General features: G+C 34.2%; 1 protein-coding gene and 1 long non-coding RNA gene across 3 annotated transcripts in view; both read right to left on the bottom strand.

Annotated features, from left to right (window-relative positions):
* LOC107702117 (uncharacterized) overlaps nucleotides 1–17,967 on the bottom strand; it is an 18,448-nt gene extending 481 nt beyond the window's left edge. The window contains exon 1 of the long non-coding RNA XR_001635730.1: nucleotides 17,893–17,967. This is a non-coding gene — a long non-coding RNA (uncharacterized LOC107702117). The remainder of the gene's footprint in view (nucleotides 1–17,892) is intronic.
* znf704 (zinc finger protein 704) overlaps nucleotides 1–19,755 on the bottom strand; it is a 49,758-nt gene that overhangs the window by 22,399 nt on the left and 7,604 nt on the right. The window lies entirely within an intron of this gene.

Below are 19,755 nucleotides of genomic sequence, written 5' to 3'. Positions count from 1 at the left end.
GTGTAAGAGCTGAGGTATTTATGGTCAACATCGACCTCAGGATAACGCTCTTTTCCACCAGTAGGACCAGATCATGTTTGTCAAGGAAAAGAGAAAAGAAGGCTTTATCTGACTCCGTCACACAGTGCCACTGTAAAAGAGCCCACATGAAAGAAAGAATAGGAGAAAAATCCCAGTCATTTATGCTGTCGGGTAAAAAATATGACAAGTATGCTTGACATGACAAGCTTTTTAGAAGCATGTCAAAGAAAAATGCCAGGCTACAGCTGCAGGTGAACATCTTTGTTCTGAACTGTGTGCCAACCTTTTTTGTCTTAAAGTATGTGCCCCTTACAGCCCAAATACCCCCTTCAGACCTTAACTGCTAAGGTTTTATGAAATATAATTTAGCATTATCATTAGTTATGGCAGTCGCAATCAGGAAACTTTGGCTGATGAGAAAATGTCATTTAAATACATATTTTTTTCACATTACACCTGGAATCCAACTCTCTCTAAATAATAATAATAATAATAATAAATTTTTATAATTAAATTACTACAAATAATAATTACAAATAAAAAACAATTTTTGTTATAAATAAAAATAAAAAATAATGTCAATGTCATTTAAAGATGGTCCAACCTGTAATGGCCAAAAACATAGCTATTATGCTATTTTATACAAAATTAAAAACTGTTTTATTATGAATATTAGAATACTTATATTTAATAATAATAATCATATTCATAATAATTCATTTGCATACATCATTTAAAATGGTCCAACATGTAGGCTCATAACCAAAATGGCAAACTAGTAAAACATTTACAATTAGCCTATTGTTTTATTGTAAAATATTAGAATATTATCAAATAATATTAAAATAATGATAATAATAACAACAAAAATATTTGCTATTATGCATAAAAAATACTAAATAGAAATGTTTACATTTAAAAACATTGTAAAATAAAGCAAAACGCATTCACAGCGCACATAAGCTTTGCTTATACATTGCCAAGACTGTCACGCAAACTGCAAGCGGTGCGCACACACTTCAGAGATGTTCACACTTTCATCATGAAATTATAATAGTGATTAGATAAAATGGTGATTAGGAGATTATGTAATAATCATATCAAGCCTATCATTAATAACATTACAGTCACTTGAATTCAATATTAAAGTATGGATCACAATATCACAATAAGTACTTTATCACTTACATTTCCTGTTATTATAGGCTAAACAAAACAAAAGCTAAACTGTTCCAAGTACCCCCTGGAAACTGCTTAGTTGTCCCAGGTTGGGAATCAGTGATGTATATTAACCTATATACTTCAAGCCTCAAACATCGTCCCACCTCAGGAGAAATTAATGTGAAATATGGTCGTGTGCATCTATGAGATGTGGCATCGGCGCCCTACTTTTCAGTCTACATCCCACAGTATCACACAAAGATATGACCCACAAAATAACCGGCAAAAGACCCACCGTAGACTTTGCATCACCTCCCCCAGCTGAGAGGCGCCATGACGGAGTACCTGAGCTGCATTCACAAAGCCAGCGCTGGGATGTTTAAGAGCCGCGTCGTGCGGCAGGCATAGCAACTGCTTTGATGGACTCAAGAGAATTGATGTTTCTGTCTGACCTAATGAGCGATGGGAATACAGAGCTTGTTGCTGCTGCAAGCAATTCATTTAGCCACCCTTTTTGTCAGGAAAAAAGCGAGGGGATAGTGAAAGGAGGCGGCATCCATGTGGAAAAAAAAAAGAGTCTTTATAAAGTCTACGGCGGCAACAATGACTGCTGATCACACTTGGTCTTGTTCTATTCCCTGAATACTGAACTCATATCAATGCCTGTGTGTTCCTGCTGGCTACCTGCCAGATTCAAATGTTGTCTTCAAGTCACGTCGGAATGGTCATATTTATGAGCTGGGACGCTACAATGTCTTATTAACCATCTGGAACCTCAGGGTTTTTTTAAAGGGATACTTTAACAAAAATGAAATTCTGCCATCATTTACTCACCTTCATGTCATGTTTTTGTTCCTTCAATGAAAGTCAAAGGGGTTCCGCTTTGTTTTAAACAGCTGAAACTTTCTTCAAAATATCTGTCTTTGTTCTTCAAGAAAGAAAAGTCATAGAGGTTCGAGGTGACAGGATGGAGAGTAAATAATGACAACTGTTTTAGGTGAACTGTCCCTTAAGTTAACTTTTGGGTTGAGGGGGTGTCAATTAAGAGAATCATAATGGGAAGTAATTGGTATTGATTATAAGAAGCACCCTTTCACAATTCATACAGTATCAGTTCAAAACAGATTTACAGAAAACCGTGCCTTAGTTCCCCCAGTGATCAAGACATAATGATATAATAAGCCATAATAACTGAGGGCCAAACTCACTAAACAGTTACACCACTTTAGTGCAAATTCTGTTGATTTTCCACCAAGATAATCTAATCTAAGATAGCTAAAATAGGAACCATTTTTTAGACAATTACTACTTGTAGTGTTTCGAAGCATCAGTAAGAATTTGTTGAAAGCTACAAAAAATTCATTTCCTGCATTGCACAAGATTGTTTATGAATATGAAGTTGCATTATAGCTATCTATTTATGAAGAAAACGTGGAAAAACAATGATATATAGAAAAACTTGACATTTAATGAAAAGCAAGTACTTATGAGAAAAAAAAAGTATTTCTAGCAAATCCAAAATCCATACTCTACTATTCAAATTTCTTTTTTCTAAAGAAGTCTCTCTTGCTCACCAAGGCTGCATTTATTTGATTTAAAATACAGTACAAACTATATAAAACAGTATTCATTTAAAATGGCTGTTTCTATTTTAATATATTCTAAAATGTAATTTATTCCTGTGATGCAAAACTGCATTTTCAGCATCATTACTGCAGTCTTCAGTGTCACATGATCCTCAGAAATCATTTTGCTGATTTCCTGCCAATGAACAATTTCCTATTATTATTATTAATGTTAAAAAAACAGTTGTGCTGCTTAATATTTTTGTCAAAAATATATTTAACACATCCTTGCTTGATAAAAGTATACATAAAATAAAAGATAAAAGTTTTCTAAGAAAACAAAACAAAAGAAAACTTACTGACCATAAACGTTTAAATGGTACTGCAGCTAAAAATAAATATGTGGTATATTTTTTTGTGGTGGGGCCAGTGAAAAGAAGTAGTACTGGACTGGGCATCAGAAAACATTTTTTTATTAAAAACATTATTAAAACCTTACTAAATATGAAAGAGTAATATAGAAACTGCCCAAACTCATCCACTGTGTTCACCAAAATCACAAACCTTATGAGCAACATCTAAACTCATAAATAGTAACTTCCCTGGAGGAAGGCAGCAGTCTTTGGTAACAATAGTGCTACGCACAAAGCTGAGGTCAATAGTACAAATGTCACAATAGGAATTCACTAGTGACTAGGGGTGTAACGGTACACGTATTCGTACCGAACCGTTTCGGTACGGGTCTTTCGGTTCGGTACGCATGTGAACTGAACGAATACAGTTTTTTTTTTTTTCTTCTCAGGAAATTCAAATAATAAATGGCGTTTTGACAGTCTTTGATGTGGCATGACAGATCGCTGTATAAACGCCTTGGAGAGCCGCTTCTGGGACGGTTCAGAAACGTGCTGGTATAATCCCAACACAAGCATTGACTAGAGCGGACGCGAACCGTGACGTTAAAACCGAGGTACGTACCGAACCGTCATATTTGTGTACCGTTACACCCCTACTAGTGACTATGTGATTATTATTGAGTGCAAGCCCACAAAGCACCTGTGCTTCATCCTGTGAGAGGCATACCTTGTTCCTTCCACATTATAGACTTAAAACAACAGAACGGATGCCGGCTGCCTACAAAACTTTGATGAATGGCTAATAATGCATGTTTTAAGTCTACGCGTCAAAGGCACAGTGTCCCAATCTCTCGTAGATCGCCATGCCCACCATCCCTCACGCCGGCACGTGACCCCGTCCATCCCCCCGCCAATGTCACCCGCGTTCCCCAGGGAGCCATCACTACGACAGAGACGCTCCCAATTACACAGTGTGGGGGGTATTGGAGTGCCTCATAAAACTCCATACTTCATGAGATGGGGTTGATGGGTAAGAGCGCGTGTGTGCGTGCGCGGTGTGAGGTGGGGGTAGTCGTCTTCCCCTGAACATCATGTCCTAACTGCCTCAGGCCAGGACAAAGACCCTGTCATTTGCGAGCGGGTTATGGACACTTATTAGGGGAGTTATGGTGGTTTCCACAGGTTTAATACCTTGGTGGACTCCACACAAAGCTGCCTAAGGGGCGTAATAAAAAATGGCAGGTGTGTGGTTAAGAGTGAGAAGTTGACTGGTTAGAAGCTCAAAGGAACACCGCTTCCATTAATATGTGATCCGTTTACCAACATTATGCATAGAGAGAGCAGAAACCCTCAACCTTCTGCTGCAGAGCCTGTAGAACAATGTATGCTGTACAATACAAAGGCAAGCTTGAAGTATATTAAGTGATGTTTGTCAAGGCAGCATCAATATTACTATTGCTCATATTTACAGTAAGATTAGAGATTTGAACATACCTGTAGCAATAAGTATTAAACAGTGAGAAACAGTGCTATTAGTATTGTTATTATCATCTTGTTTATGAATATTTTGAATAAGCTGTTATGTTTATATTTTGAATCAGAATTTTTATTTTTAGTACTTTTGTTATGCAGTTTTGTCATTTTATTAGTTTGTGGGTAAAATATTTTTATTTAGTATTTATTTTTATTTCAGTTTTAGTTATATCTATTTATAGAAATACTTGGATATATTTTATAGAGATATATTTATAGAGATATATTACAGATATAGTTTTAGTTATATCTATTTTTAGTATTTTTAAGTTTTTCATCTAATATTTATATTTTATTTAATCTGTTAATTAACCAAAAATATTTGTAATGCTTTTAGTGAAGACTAACACTGCCTTGTGAAAAGATAAAAATATATAATAATAATAATAATAATAATCAGCAATTTAACACTTAAAAACTAAACTCAGTTGTTTTAAAGGTTACAAATGAATTTAGGCATCACAACCTTAATATGTAAAGTGTAAAAAAAACAGATATTCATTTTGAGATTGCATTTAACAGTGTTGTTAAAATATCTGTGTTTAACTTTGAGTGTTAGATGATTGAAAAAATAGAAGTAATTAATAAACACAAATATCCAATTTCAAATAAACAAACCAAAAAAATCTCTAATATAGGCCAATATCTGATATGGTACCAAAATATTGTGTGTCCTTGAAAGCATTCTGAAGACTGCATAAGCCCTGGCAACTTCTTCATTTACATTCTCCAAATGTAAAAATCTGTTGCTCTGTATATTGCTTATATTTTCTTGATTTATACATGACAATCACATTGTGATTTGGCGCGTAATTGAAACAGGTGCATCTCCAAAATGGTAAACAAGACTGTACCGCATGTAAACTAATTTTCCTTTGTTTTGGTGGTGGCATGTTGATTCTGTGCACGCACACTTGGTAAACAGCAGCAGATGCCCTGGTTAAGGTAGAGCCGGCGCCAGGCTACTGTTCCTTATGTAAATGTGAAAGCGAGAGGAGGTGTAGCTCAGTGCCCTGCACAGTGGTGGACGAGCGGCTCTCCTACAGCGCAGAAAAACACGAGCCATGGAGACAGGGGGAGAGCAAGGAGCGAGAGAGCAAGAGTACAAACTGAAAAGAGAAGGTGAGAGAGAAAGACAGCGTCACAGTGAGATGGAGAGGGGTCTTGGCCACTCAGCACCTGAGAGTGAGGGAAGAACGCAGGGAGGACGGGGACGGGGCTCGCATTGTTTCTGAGTGGCTGCAGGAGGGCCGCTGCTGTATTTATGACCGTCACGTAGCGCTCTAACCTCGCCAGGAATGACAGCGAGCCGCTGAAAGGGGGGTTAAGTTAACCACTGGAGTCTTGAGGGCTTCAGCCTCATTTTATCACCGGTGAAACGCATTACAGCGGCTTTTTATGCCAGTGGGCTTTTTTGGAGTTAATATTCAGTGAAAATCTGGAAAATACAACAAGAAAGAGAAAAAGAAATGGTGAAAAACAAAGGTGATACTGAGGTCAATTTATTCTTTTAGCATTTTTTTCGTAGCTAAAGCACTTTAAAGAAATAGTTCACCCAGCAACTAGTTTTTTGAATGATTACTTGACAGGCTATTGTTAGTTTTGTAATAAAGTTTACTGGTATTGAATTTTGCCAATACCAATATTAAAGTGTGAAAATTGATAACCAAATAATCAGGCAATTGTTTTTTATATAATATAATATAATATAATATTCATCAGATTTTCATGAACGTCATTATTGTTAGTTTTCTAATAAAGTTCAGCAGCATTATTTTACATTTGAGTGGGAAGTTTTTATTCTTATATAATATAATATAGAATAAAAACTTCCCACTCAAATGTAAAATAGTGCTGAACTTTATTATAAAACTAACAGTAATGACATGTTTATGAAAATCTTATGTAATTATAAAACATATATGTAATAATTATGTAATAATGAAATTATTCTGCATTTTCATCACTACTAAGACACTGATACTTAATTAGAAATAAAAATATTTTTTAGAAACGCATTGTACAGTACATATTGTTATATTATATATTTTAATTATATTTTGCTGTTTACTAAAAAGCAACTATTAATATAAAAATGAAAAATAGCTGTTTTACATTGAAAAATAGCTCAACATATTGAAGCTCAATAATAGCTCGGCAAATTGAAATGTTAAATATCTGTAGTATTATTATTATTATTATTATTATTATTATTATTATTATTATTATTATTATTATTATTATTATTATTATTATTATTATTATTATTATTATTATTATTATTATTATTATTATTATTATTATTATTATTATTATTATTATTATTATTATTATTATTATTATTATTATTATTATTATTATTATTATTATTATTATTATTATTATTATTATTATTATTATTATTATTATTATTATTATTATTATTATTATTATTATTATTATTATTATTATTATTATTATTATTATTATTATTATTATTATTATTATTATTATTATTATTATTATTATTATTATTATTATTATTATTATTATTATTATTATTATTATTATTATTATTATTATTATTATTATTATTATTATTATTATTATTATTATTATTATTATTATTATTATTATTATTATTATTATTATTATTATTATTATTATTATTATTATTATTATTATTATTATTATTATTATTATTATTATATTTAAAAAATAGAAAAAATATTTATTTTTTGAAAGGCATTGTACAGTATATATAATAATATATTATTAAATATTTTAATTGTATATTTTGCAGATAACCAAAAAGCAACTGTAAATAATTTAACTGTTATTTTATATATTACAGATAAATAAACTACTCAAAGACTAGCTGATTTTAAAAATATGTTGTTTTGCAGATCCCTAATAGGCAGACAGCTGTGCAGCAAACAAGCAACAGGGTATGTATAAATAACGACTGAGACAAAGCGAGAAAGAGTGCGAGATGAGGGGAGTTGGCCGAGTCATTTGTGCAGTGTTTCCTGTCACTACGTGCTATGAGGTAGTGCCAAAACCCGAACCCCTCGCTTTCACAGTTCCTCGAGTTACACGAGAGGCTTCAACACACACACACACGAGCCCCCCCGAGCACAGAGAGGAGGAGCAGCCTCGCGGGTTCCAAACAGAGCAAAGTTCAGCGCCTGTAAGGGGAGCGCAGCCGCTCCCACAGATGCTGCAGAGCCACCGCTGCTGCCCCTCACGTGACCGCCTTATTGTTTACTCCAGCCACAGGCATTCAGAGGAGACTGGGAAATCTTTGTAGCGAAGAAAAACACAACGTGGCCCACATGTCCCTTGAAGGGGGGGGTTGAGGGGAGACTTTACCTGTTATCACAGCCACAAAGAGAAAAAAAGGAACTTCTCAGAGCAAAATGTGAAGATCAGCACCAGCAGCTCTTGAGAAGAGCTCAGAATCATTACTTCACTCATATTGAAGTACTGCTTGCATTGTTTTAAGGCCTAGCAAATGTACTTTGGCATCAAGTCGATACTTAAACTTAAGAGATGTTACTGAGATACCGATTTGCTACCCTGACTGTGAGAGACAGCTGCTTTGAATGCTCATATCTGGATTTGTGCACAAACTCTGTGAAGATCTCTTTATCACTGCAGTAATGAGGCTGTGCAGGCCGATTATGTCTTAAGTGAATGTAAACAGATTAGAAAACAAATCTATGTATTAGGTCTTGCTGTTTAAACACAGCTTAAATAAACCTGCTCTTGTCTACTATGTCATTAATTCATCTACAATTTCAAGAAAAATAGAAAAACACTCACTGCTCTTATTTCATTGTCCATTTTATTGAACAGTTCCACTTGATTAATTGTATGAAGGCATGAAATGGTTTAATTCACTTAGAAATACTTGAAAGCTACATGTTATTTTTTTATTAATATTTACACTATGTTGACAAGTCTGGGGCCAGTAAGATTTAAAACAAGAAAGAAAAAAGAAATAAATACTGCATTAAAAAGATCAAAATTGACAGTAAAGTCATTTATGTTACAAAAGATTGATATTTCAAATAAATGCTTAAAATTATATAATAATAATATAAAAGTTCCAAATACATTCTTTAGAATTTTTATATTCATATTTTGTTTCCACTAAAATATTAAGCAGCTCAACTGTTTTCAACATTGATAATAATAAGAAATGTTTCTCGAGCAGCAAATCAGTATAGTAGAATGATTTCTGAAGGATCATGTGACACTGAAGATTGAAGTAATGATGCTTAAAATTCAGCTTTACCATCACAGAAATAAAGTACATTTTTAAATATTAAAATAGAAAACAGTCATTTTAAATTGTAATAATATTTCACAATATTACTGTATTTTTGATCAAATAAATGCAGCATTTGGAAGCGTAAAAGACTCCTTAAAAAAAAAAAAAATCTTACAGACCCCAAACTTTTAAACGTGTACATTCATTGATCTAATAGCATTTTTTTTTTTTTTGGTGTGGTATAAAATTAGTATTGATATTGGTATCAACTCTGTCATCCATATTTGAAAACAATCACATCAAGAGCAGCAGTGGATAAAAAGCAAAAAGTGAGAACTACATTATAGTAGTCTACAAATTATGAGCTTCGAATTATGCATAATAACAGGAAGAATTTGACAGTAATTGTCTTGAAATGTATTGTTGAAGCTGAATAATTTGTTAAAAAGTGCTGCTGTGATGAGTGTGGCGGCGGTGGGAGAGATGAATTTAGAGATGCTTCTCAGAGAGGGTTTTAACAAGCTGACAGTCAACAGTTATTGTTAGTATGGTAAAGCACCTCTCGGAGTTCTAAATTTATTCACTTTTTAGTTTAAAAATATGTAGATAACCTCACTAACTGACCATCCGAGACATTCCTACAAAAACTGACTGCAGTTACTCTTGGAAGTCATAACACAAAATTTAATAAATGATTTTTCAAAATGTTGATCAGAAAAAAAGGCAAAAAAGTTCATATTAACTAGTGCACATGGAAAGTTGCTGTGCTACTGTGCAACAGGCATGTTATGAAGCTCCTGAGTCTGAATGATTAATCTAAGAGCTGGCAATAACAATGATACTCCATCCCTTGGGCAATATAACGAAACCTCAGTGCAAAGGCTCTGCAACATCTAATACATATGGTGTTTCAGCAGAACATTCCCTCTCTAGTGCACCGCATTGTTGAAAAATCAGCAAGAGACCAAGAATAGTATGAGCTAACCTCAACTTGAGCAGCAGCCGAGCCCTTTAAAGTGGTTAGTCTTTGCCCACTCTGATGTCTGTGGTCACTAAAGACCTTCCATATGAAAATGTGTTATGTAAGGATGGGAATTAGGAAACAGTATCACAGCATGCAGGAATAAATCAAAGTCACAGTCATAACATCTAATCCATACAGTGTTGTTTTGGTTTATGCTCATAATATTGGCTTTATAAGCCCTGAACCTGTGGGAGAGGGGTATAGATTTTGCAAACAACCTTTGTAATCACATTAATCACATACAATCTAATGATAAAGCAGCAGATATGCTTTTTTTCTTTCTCAGTGTAGTTGTATGAGAAGAACATTAAATTAATTCCCTTTCCTTTTATATACAAATATATATATATATATATATATATATAAGACTTTGAGAATAGTCCAATAAACACCATATATATCTCTGGGTATAGTTTTAAAAATCAAATCTTAGAGGCCAAATTAAATTTACAGTATTAAAAACAACAACTCTAGTTGTTATTTTAGTATTATTTATATACTACTATATTATTTATTAATATTTTGAATTAGTCTTTATTTCAATATTTTAATTAGTAATTTTAGTTATAATTTTCATTTTTTTTTTAATTTTCCATCTAATAATTATTTTATTTTAATTCTGCTTTATTTCAATTACCTAAAATATATATTTTAATAGTTTAAGTCATTGTTATATCAATACATTTTAGCCAATTTTTTAGGGTAAATTTAAGTGAACCCTACGCTGTGTCATCATGTCCCTGCCACACATAGTTTAGTAAAACAGGAAGTAACGCCTCAAACTCATGCCATTAGTCAATAAAATTGAAAAGTCAAACCTTAAAAACAGAGCAATGTTTTGAAATCACCACAGAGCCACACTGTTTATGCTCTTCCAGGAAGTCAGCCTAAGAATGGCTTACTGTCTGCACATTCAACTTGGATAGGAGAAAGTATTGTATTTTAACAGTGGAAAAAATAATCTGTCCTTCTGCTCTGTTCTATTACTCTTTGCCATTGTCACGGTCACATCTGTACCCTAGAGTCTCCCTATTCTCATCTCCCTCAACTATGACACAATTGGTGAGTGCCACCCAAATTAAATTGGGGACAATTATGACACCCCCATGCAGAGAGCTTAATTAGTACATCTCCATTTTAATTAATAAAGTCTTTCAGCTCGACAGAGATCAATAATTTATGTTACCAACTACACTGTCAAAACTGATAGGTATAATTAGAAATGCATAATATGTTACGCAAGTTTATTTTAATAGGACACACTTGAGTAACTCAACATCATGATGCCCCCTGCCAGAGAATCTTTGCCCTAAACCACAACTCAAACTCATGATAAGATGGCGCCGACGGTGATGGCTGCCTCCGTGGCGTGCTCCGCACTTAACAATAACTGTGGAACACACACTATTTATTCACTCATACACTTATTTATCTAACACTCATACTCAGTCTACACCTCAAATTTGCACATAATATACAGTACCTGTACATACAAAAACTGTCTATTGTAATATACCTGCACATACAACTGTCAATTTATATATTTTTATTCCTTATTTACTTGTTCTATTTTTTATTATCTGTGTTTTTTGTTCTGTCACTGTCATTCTGTTACACTGTGGAAGCTTCTGTCACGAAAACAAATTCCTCGTATGCGTAAACATACCTGGCAATAAAGCTCATTCTGATTCTGATTCTGATTCTGAAACTGAATTAGTTCCTCTCAGCAGCCATAAGAGGAGACGCATAAAGACTAGACTGCAATTACCTTACCAAACAGAGCCACAGAGACATTAATATCCAGACTTTAACCAACCCTTTTTGTCAGATTAACTCATATGGCTTAAATTATTTACAAGCATTGTGATTTATTAACCTATTATTAATAAATAAAATTTGTATTTTCACAGAGTAAAATATTTCCATTGTTATGTATTTTCTTAATACAATGTAATAGGCTTAAAATTATTATTTAATTACAATACATTTTATCAAGGTTTCAAACAGTTAAAATAATTAATAATTATAGTTAGTTCAATGTAATGTTTTATTCAGTAAGAATTATATAATATTTTATCTGACTGGCAAATATCTAAAAAAAAAGACTATTCTTTTCAGTCTTTTAAAAATGTGGAAATTTCAAAAATACATAATATAATTATAATTAAAAAGTTGTTTTATTTAAATCTTCAGTAATACTTCACAAAGGATTCATTTGTTAACATAATCAACAATGCAAAAATACTAACAATGAAAAAAAGTATTATTAACTTGTAAAGTCAAAATTTACTAATACATTAAAGTTTTGTATTTTTTTTTGTTAACTAACTAATAACAAATGTATTGCTAATTTTTGGCATTTCTTTTAAAATCTCACAAACCCCTCTATAATGTCATTGTGAATCCCTGTTTATGAATCTCCAATAAACACCATATCTGGGTAGTTTAAAATCAAATCTTAGAGACCAAAGTAAAGTCGCAGTATAAAAAAATAACTCTAGTGTTATTTAAGTAATATTTATATACTGTTATATTATTTACTAATATTTTGAATTTAATTTAATTTTAATATTTTCAGAATCTGTTTGTGAACACTGAATTACAGTCCATTTTCAAAAGAAAACAAGGAAAAGTCAAAACCGTGATGTTAAAGTCATTATGATTATTGCCTCTACGGCACGTAACATATCAATTCACACATGCGATCAATTCATCCTTTCACGCTCATCTGCGTTGCAGCCTCTTAAAATAATGAGACAACCCATTCCAGAGCCTCCAACAATGATTCAAGAACAGAAGCACTGCATATGATCTCAGTATTGATGTGATATTTTTTCTTGATCATACTGCTGAGAATGCACTCTTAACACACCTGCAAATTGGCGGCATGCAATGAGAAGCTATGCTACAATTACATTTGAAGTAGTCCCTGCACCGCTGGCTGATTTACATTGTGATTTACAGTAACGGGACTGTCAGAGTAACACAGCCTGAACATTTGTTTCTACTCCCATGACTGCAGTATAGAAGTGATAAACTCATAAAACGAGGCGATACTTCATTATTTACAACATTAATAAATGTAAATAGACTTGTTTTGACAGCTTTAAAATTGACGGGCTGGCAACACATCAGGGATTGTCATAACTGAATGCAGCGTATTGTACTTGTACACAAATTATCGTAACTAGAAAGGCTGATGGAATCACGCTTTGATCCTTTAAACAAATGACTCTCTTCAGACAGGCATCTTCAGGGAGGTTGGATGTTAATGGGAAGCCATTTCTGATCTGGTGAGTTTGGTATCGAGCTGCGGCAAACATTAGAGCTCTTCCCGTTGGTAACTTCAATCATCTTGTGAGGACAACCCTACAACAGCCTGTATTATTGCTTTGAAAGACATAATCCACTCTCGGCCACTCCCCCTCACTGATATTCAGGGATTTTTAATTAAGCCACTAATTTGCATACAAATTCCAGCACATTTCATTCCAAACCATCACAGGTGGTCCAATTTCCAAAGCCTTGACATGCAAGCGGCCAGTGATTTAAAACTTCTAATGGAAAAGGCTATTATTGCTTAGCAATGAAAGAGAAACTATTCACGGATGGCCTTTTTGAACAATTTCCAGATTACTGATTTTATAGTTTGGGCTTAACAACATGGCCTCAACATAAAAACCATATTTTTGCATGTATTTTGCCATTAAATTAGACCTAATTCTTTCATTTTTAAACAAAATAATAATGTAGTTTTAGTGGCTTGAGCAACTAACGGTGAAATTGTTGCACTATATTCACAAAGGTTTTTGAACTGAAAAAACTGTGCTAGTCACTGACCACCTGCTACTGAGTTTAACTAGGTGCATCTGAAGAGGGTAGTCATTGTCATTTTTTGAGCACAATCAGCTTTTGAGCATAATAAACAGCCTTTTATATGTAAATTATGCAAACTGTTACAAAAATTGATTGCATCATCCACAGCCAGATCTAACTTGCAAGATAGAAAACTGTGCAATGAAAACTGCATCTATCATCTATTAACATGTTTACCTTATTTTGTGTGTTGCTGATTTATTAATATATCTAAAACAATGAAATTAAGTACTTCAAAACTGAACAATTCCCCCAAAAATGTTTAACCCTGTTAAGCCTGATATATGAAATAAAAGTTTTTTTTTTTTAATGAAATAATTTATTGAACCTTGCTATAGACAAATTAAAAAAGGTTTGCATGTTTTTGTTCATTAGTTTTAACGCATATAGGAAAATATGGAGCTCAAAAGCAAAGTCCTAAGCAAAAATATGCCCTTTGGTCCAGATGCTAATATTTATATGGTCAAAAAGTAATATTAAATTCTGACTGCTTAATGTAAATCAATATTTTTAACAGTATAATGGACTACTTACATAAAATGCATATAATATCAGTTATCCCTATATGTCTCCTAACAATTTGATATTTAAATGTTTATTTCATGATCAAAGCTCTGTAGTTTATATGGTGGGGGCACAGCATATAATACACTGCAATACAATGATGATTGAGATGAACAAATCAACATTCCTTAAACGTTCCTGATCATATTTTAAGCATTTTAACATGAATTTTCTAAAAAAAAAATTGATGTATGGATAATCAAGTAAACCTAAATTTCTTCAGTCCAGTAAGTGTTCATCTTTGAAGTTATTCTTAAATTTACTTTATTAAAGTCTTTAAAGATTTCACAGCAAAAAGACACATAAACCACGGCCTGAAGAGAGATGTTTTTACAATTTTACTAAAAGGTCTTTTACTTGCTAAAAAAAGTATGAAATATCACTCAGATGACAAAAGGCATGTGGTAGATCATGTACAACAGGTTTTTCAAAGTTTTGATCATGTTGATAATTTAGAGGCCTTAGAAATGTGTGTATCAAATATGAATTAGTAGGCTTTATAGGGTTAAAACTTTATTTGTTATTTCATTAAACTTTGCACTTGTACTGCTGATGAATCTGTCTACATGTTATGTCATTCTATTTTTATTGCATGCTTCTAGGAACAGCGAGTTTATACCCTTCATTCACTGACTACTAAAACAACCACATCCCATTTTAACACAGTGGATGGTTTCATTCTTGTAAGATGGCACAAATTCAGGCTTGTATTTTGTAGCTTACTGCATGTCGAGCCAATCAGATAGGAATGGAACTACTGTTTCAATCATCGTGAAGTTCATGGAAGTCTGAAAAAAGAAAACAACACGCTGTGTCCAGTTTGATAAGACACCCAGGACCAACACCAGGCGCTGTGTTGTTTGCTGTGAGAGTGCTGGAAAAAATCCAGCATCGTAGAACTCCAGCTTTTGCAAAGAGTGGCGCTTTTCAGATGGTAATCACATGCTCTCTAAAGTTGCAGCCCAGCCACCATCCGCTTTCTGAGGGAACTTGTTTTCTTTGGCAGCCAGTAAAGCTGCTCTACTGAGAAAGCATACTGTTTGACCAGAATCAGCCCCCTCCCCGGTTTATCCACCCACCACTTTGACACAGCACATCCCGACACTGGATCAACAGGGGGGGGGGATGAAGAGGAAGGAAAAGCTTGTTGTTAAAGAAAAAAAAGCAATAACAAAGGTTACACCCATATTTCAAGCAATATGGCTATATGAGAGGTTATAAGAAACCTAGTAATTTGGTTGCATTCATTTCCGTAGCTTTACCACAGTAATGCAAAAGCTTATTTTGATGGACTCGGGGGATTGAGCTCTCGGAGCAGTAGGTTTATTTGGAGAATCCTCCAATGTGGTTTCCTGACCACTGTCTCTGCTGCAGTCTCCCACAGGTGAATATAAGCTTTATTTTAGGACCCATAAACAATGATTCATGATTACAAATCTCTTATTTTAAATGCTCAAACATGTAAACTTGATAACACACAAATGGATAGTTCACCCAAAAATGTAAATTACCCCATGATTTACTCACCCTCAAGCCATCCTAGGTGTGTATGACTTTCTTCTTTCAGACGAATACAATCAGAGTTATATTAAAACATGTCCTGGCTCTTCCAAGCTTTATAATGGCAGTGAATGGTGCTCGAGATTTTGAAGCCCAAAAAGTGCATCCAGCCATCATATAAAGTGCTCCACACAGCTCTGGGTGGTTAATAAAGGCTTTCTGAAGTGAATCATTGCGTTTGTGTAAGAAACGTGTAGAAAGGTCTAATTTAAAATAATTATTTTGTTGTTTTTGTGTTGTTTTCCAGCCCAGCGTGTCCAAAAATTTTAATTTTGGTGCATGACTAATGGAAAAGAGTGGGAAGCACATTCTTCAAAGATTTCTGCTCCATAGAAGATAGAAAATAAACAAATTTGGTTCATCTTTTTAAAGGTGAGTAAATATTGTCCATATTCTCTTTTTTTTTTTTTGGCTGAACTATTCTCTTAAAGCAACTAATGTTGCTTTTACACAATTCTACACACACACCATTATTGATTTCCTGCTCACAATTAGTCTGGTGGAGGCCTGCAACATTAAAAGTCAGACTGTTCTTGTTCAAATAGGTTATTTCCTGCCATAGAAAAAATATAAAGCTGCTGTAGATTTATGTTGTACACTAATAGAAAGAGGAACCAAAATTGTTTCCACATACAGCATTTCTCAATCTTTTAATAAACCTCTCTTTCAGCAAAGCTGGCGGGGGAAAGAGAGGTCAGTAATCACGTTGGGTCAACTAATATACAAGACACAGAATGCTTGTGGTGGAACTCTGTAAACAAATATGATGAACTAAGCTATTCAGTATCCAATAACACTGAACACTGAAACAGCTGACGCGAGATGGGAAACGTGTGGCCCCCTTCACCCCCCCAGACCTGCAGGTCACCAAACAAACCCCAGCACACTCTCTATTGTACACTGATTGAACACAAACCAAGTGGCTACTTACAAGCTCCAGTCCTGTGATATTAAAGTGTCACTGCATCTAGGTCACTGCTGTTTGCAATCACAACTTTAAGAGCGTGCGACCTGGTCTCCAATCACAATCAAGTATCTGGACCACCTTCCTCACAACAGTTTAGTCTTAATTGTTCCATTCTCTTCCTTATGTGTCACCATTTCCCATTTAGGTAGACCAGTGACAATCAATCACAATTTCAGAGTATTGACGCCCATACCCACTCCTGAATTTAAACACAAGGTAGTTAAACCTATATCTAACCTTTTTTTGGTCTAAGTGTCCTCTCTGTGTTCATCTACTTAAGTGCATGGCCCTCATGTGATTTCATACAATAGACTCTTGGCCTATGGAATCTAATGGTCTTCTCTGGCGCTTTATAAAAATCATGCGTCGCAAGGCTCTATATATTGATTTTGACATGTTGGAAACCCTTTACACAATAACAGTGAAGCTAATCCTCAGGCTAGTTTGGCACAAGGAATTGATCAACTATCCCGGAGCTGAGAAATGTGAAAGAAACCAAAGCACACTATCCAGAACTTTGTCTGTGTTTGTCTAAACTGACCGGCCCTGCCAACAGAAACCACCATAATTATTTTGAGATATTTAAACTTGTGGCTGCTTCTTGTCCAAAATTGTGACTAATAGACCTCAGAGCTCAACGTATACATGTTTTGAGGTTTGAGTTGTCTAAAAGAAACACAGAAAAGAAAAATATACGAGCAAACATGGTTACATGCACTGTGAGATTGAATCAACTCAAGCACACAAATCTAAAAATTGGTTCGATTTTAGCCAGGATATGATCATCATGAATTGCTCTGCCTAGAGGTTCATGATACCATTGAAAAGTTTGGGGTTGGTAAGATTTTTTGAAAATGTTTTTGAATCTCTTAGGCTGTATTTATTTGATCAAAAATACGGTAAAAACAATAATACTATGAAATATTATTACATTTAAAATAACTTACATGGTAATATATTTTAAAGTGTAATCTATTCCTGTGATGCAAAGCTGAATTTTCAGCAGCGCTTACTCTAGTCCAGGGGTGCCCAAGCCTGTTCCTGGAGATCTACTTTCCAGCAGAGTTCAGCTCCAACCCTGATCAAACACAACTGAACCAACTAATTAGGATCTGAAGGAGCACTTGATAATTACAGACAGGTGTGTTTGATCAGGGTTGGAACTGAACTCTGCAGGAAGGTAGATCTCCAGGAACAGGGTTGGGCACCCCTGGACTAGTCTTTAGTGTGACATGATCCACGAATATGAAATGTTTCTTTTTATATATAACTTGGAAGTTGATGTTATTTTATTTTATGTTATGTTAATATTAATAATATGTTCAGAAAACTAATTGTATAGCACCATAGCACAACCAGCAGTGCAATCTCTCAAGATGTAGAGGTAGCAAGACAAACATCATTTGTTGTACATGGAGGATTAATCGCCATTTTCTATAAGCATTAAAAATAATGAGCTTCATAAATGGAGCACCACTAAGGTGATCAATACAACACCTAGGGACATCGGTAGTCAACCTATAGCAAATCAAACATGCAAGGCCAATTAATGCAGACAGAAATCATCTTTCATCTTTCTCAGGCATAAAATTAATTAATTGCTCAGTGAGACATTTTTTTTCCTGAATGGACGAATAGAATACAAATTGAGCTAAGAGATCAATAATTCGTCAACAAATAAATATTGAGTCGATATCAGGCCTTAGTGTAGTAATAGATCTATCAGACAGCAGATGCTTCATGTCAATTGAATTGCCAATTGATTTTTAGGATCTAAAAATTAAAAAGTCACACTAAAAAGATTGTGTGTTTGTGTGTGTTAAAACTTGCCTCAAATTACTTGTGACAAACAAAGGAATACAGCTGTCACAATGTTTTTGTAGTTCTACAGCTTGCTGCATGCTAGAGGTGTCAGAAAAAAAGTGCAAATGCTGTAAAGCGTTTAGACCACAGGATTCACAAACCACAAACAAGCTTGTATCAATATACTGGTGGTCTTCGTTTCGCTTAGAGCGCATTATGTAATGAATATATAACAGTAAATCATACAATTATAGGACTATTAATGCTAAAAATTCAGCTTGGCCATCACAGAAATGAATTACATTTTAAAATATATTAAAACAGAGAACACTTATTTTAAATTGTAATAATATTCCACATTATAATAGTATTTTTGATCAAATAAATGCAGCCTTGGTGAGCATAAGAAGCTTCTTTCAAAAACATTAAAATCGTATTGACCTCAAACTTTTAAACAGTGGTATATATACTAGGGATGTGCGGGTCTAGTCGACTAGTCGACTAAACGGTACACGCGAGGCAAGTGTGCGGCAAGCGGAATTCATTGAGGGATTTGACAGTGTGATTCATAGATTAAGTATTTCAAATATAGGCTATTATATATGCTACTCGCACGCACAGAGGTTTTTTTTTCTTACCATCTTTTGGGGGTTTCTTGCTTTTAGACTAGTCGACTAGTCGGATACAAAACTTTCGTTTAAACGACAGTCAAATTAGTCGTCGTGCACAACCCTAATATATACTACAATTTGTCTCGCGTTGCCAGACCTTCAGACTGACGGCAGAAGGTCTGGGAACCTTGGCTGCCATATGACTGACAGTTAAAGCAACCAATCGCGTTTCGGGCGCCACAGCATTTTTTTTCGTTAAAGAACGCGACACAATCCTGTATAATCTAACCAATCCGATGACGACTTCGAAACTCCTGAAGTGTTTCGAGCTAAGTGTGCCATATTCATCAGACATTCAGCCATCGGTCCGTGGGCATGACATCTGAGGCTGAGACTATACTACAATATGCCATTAACAAATTACTTCCATATTTTTGTACTTTTAATATGCATATTGAGGGA

This window comes from Sinocyclocheilus anshuiensis, unplaced genomic scaffold (assembly GCF_001515605.1).
Source record: "Sinocyclocheilus anshuiensis isolate Anshui unplaced genomic scaffold, SAMN03320099.WGS_v1.1 scaffold54, whole genome shotgun sequence".
Lineage (NCBI taxonomy): Eukaryota > Metazoa > Chordata > Actinopteri > Cypriniformes > Cyprinidae > Sinocyclocheilus > Sinocyclocheilus anshuiensis.
The sequence above is the reverse complement of the archived record's forward strand: the minus strand, read 5'-3'. Positions and strand labels throughout refer to the sequence as shown.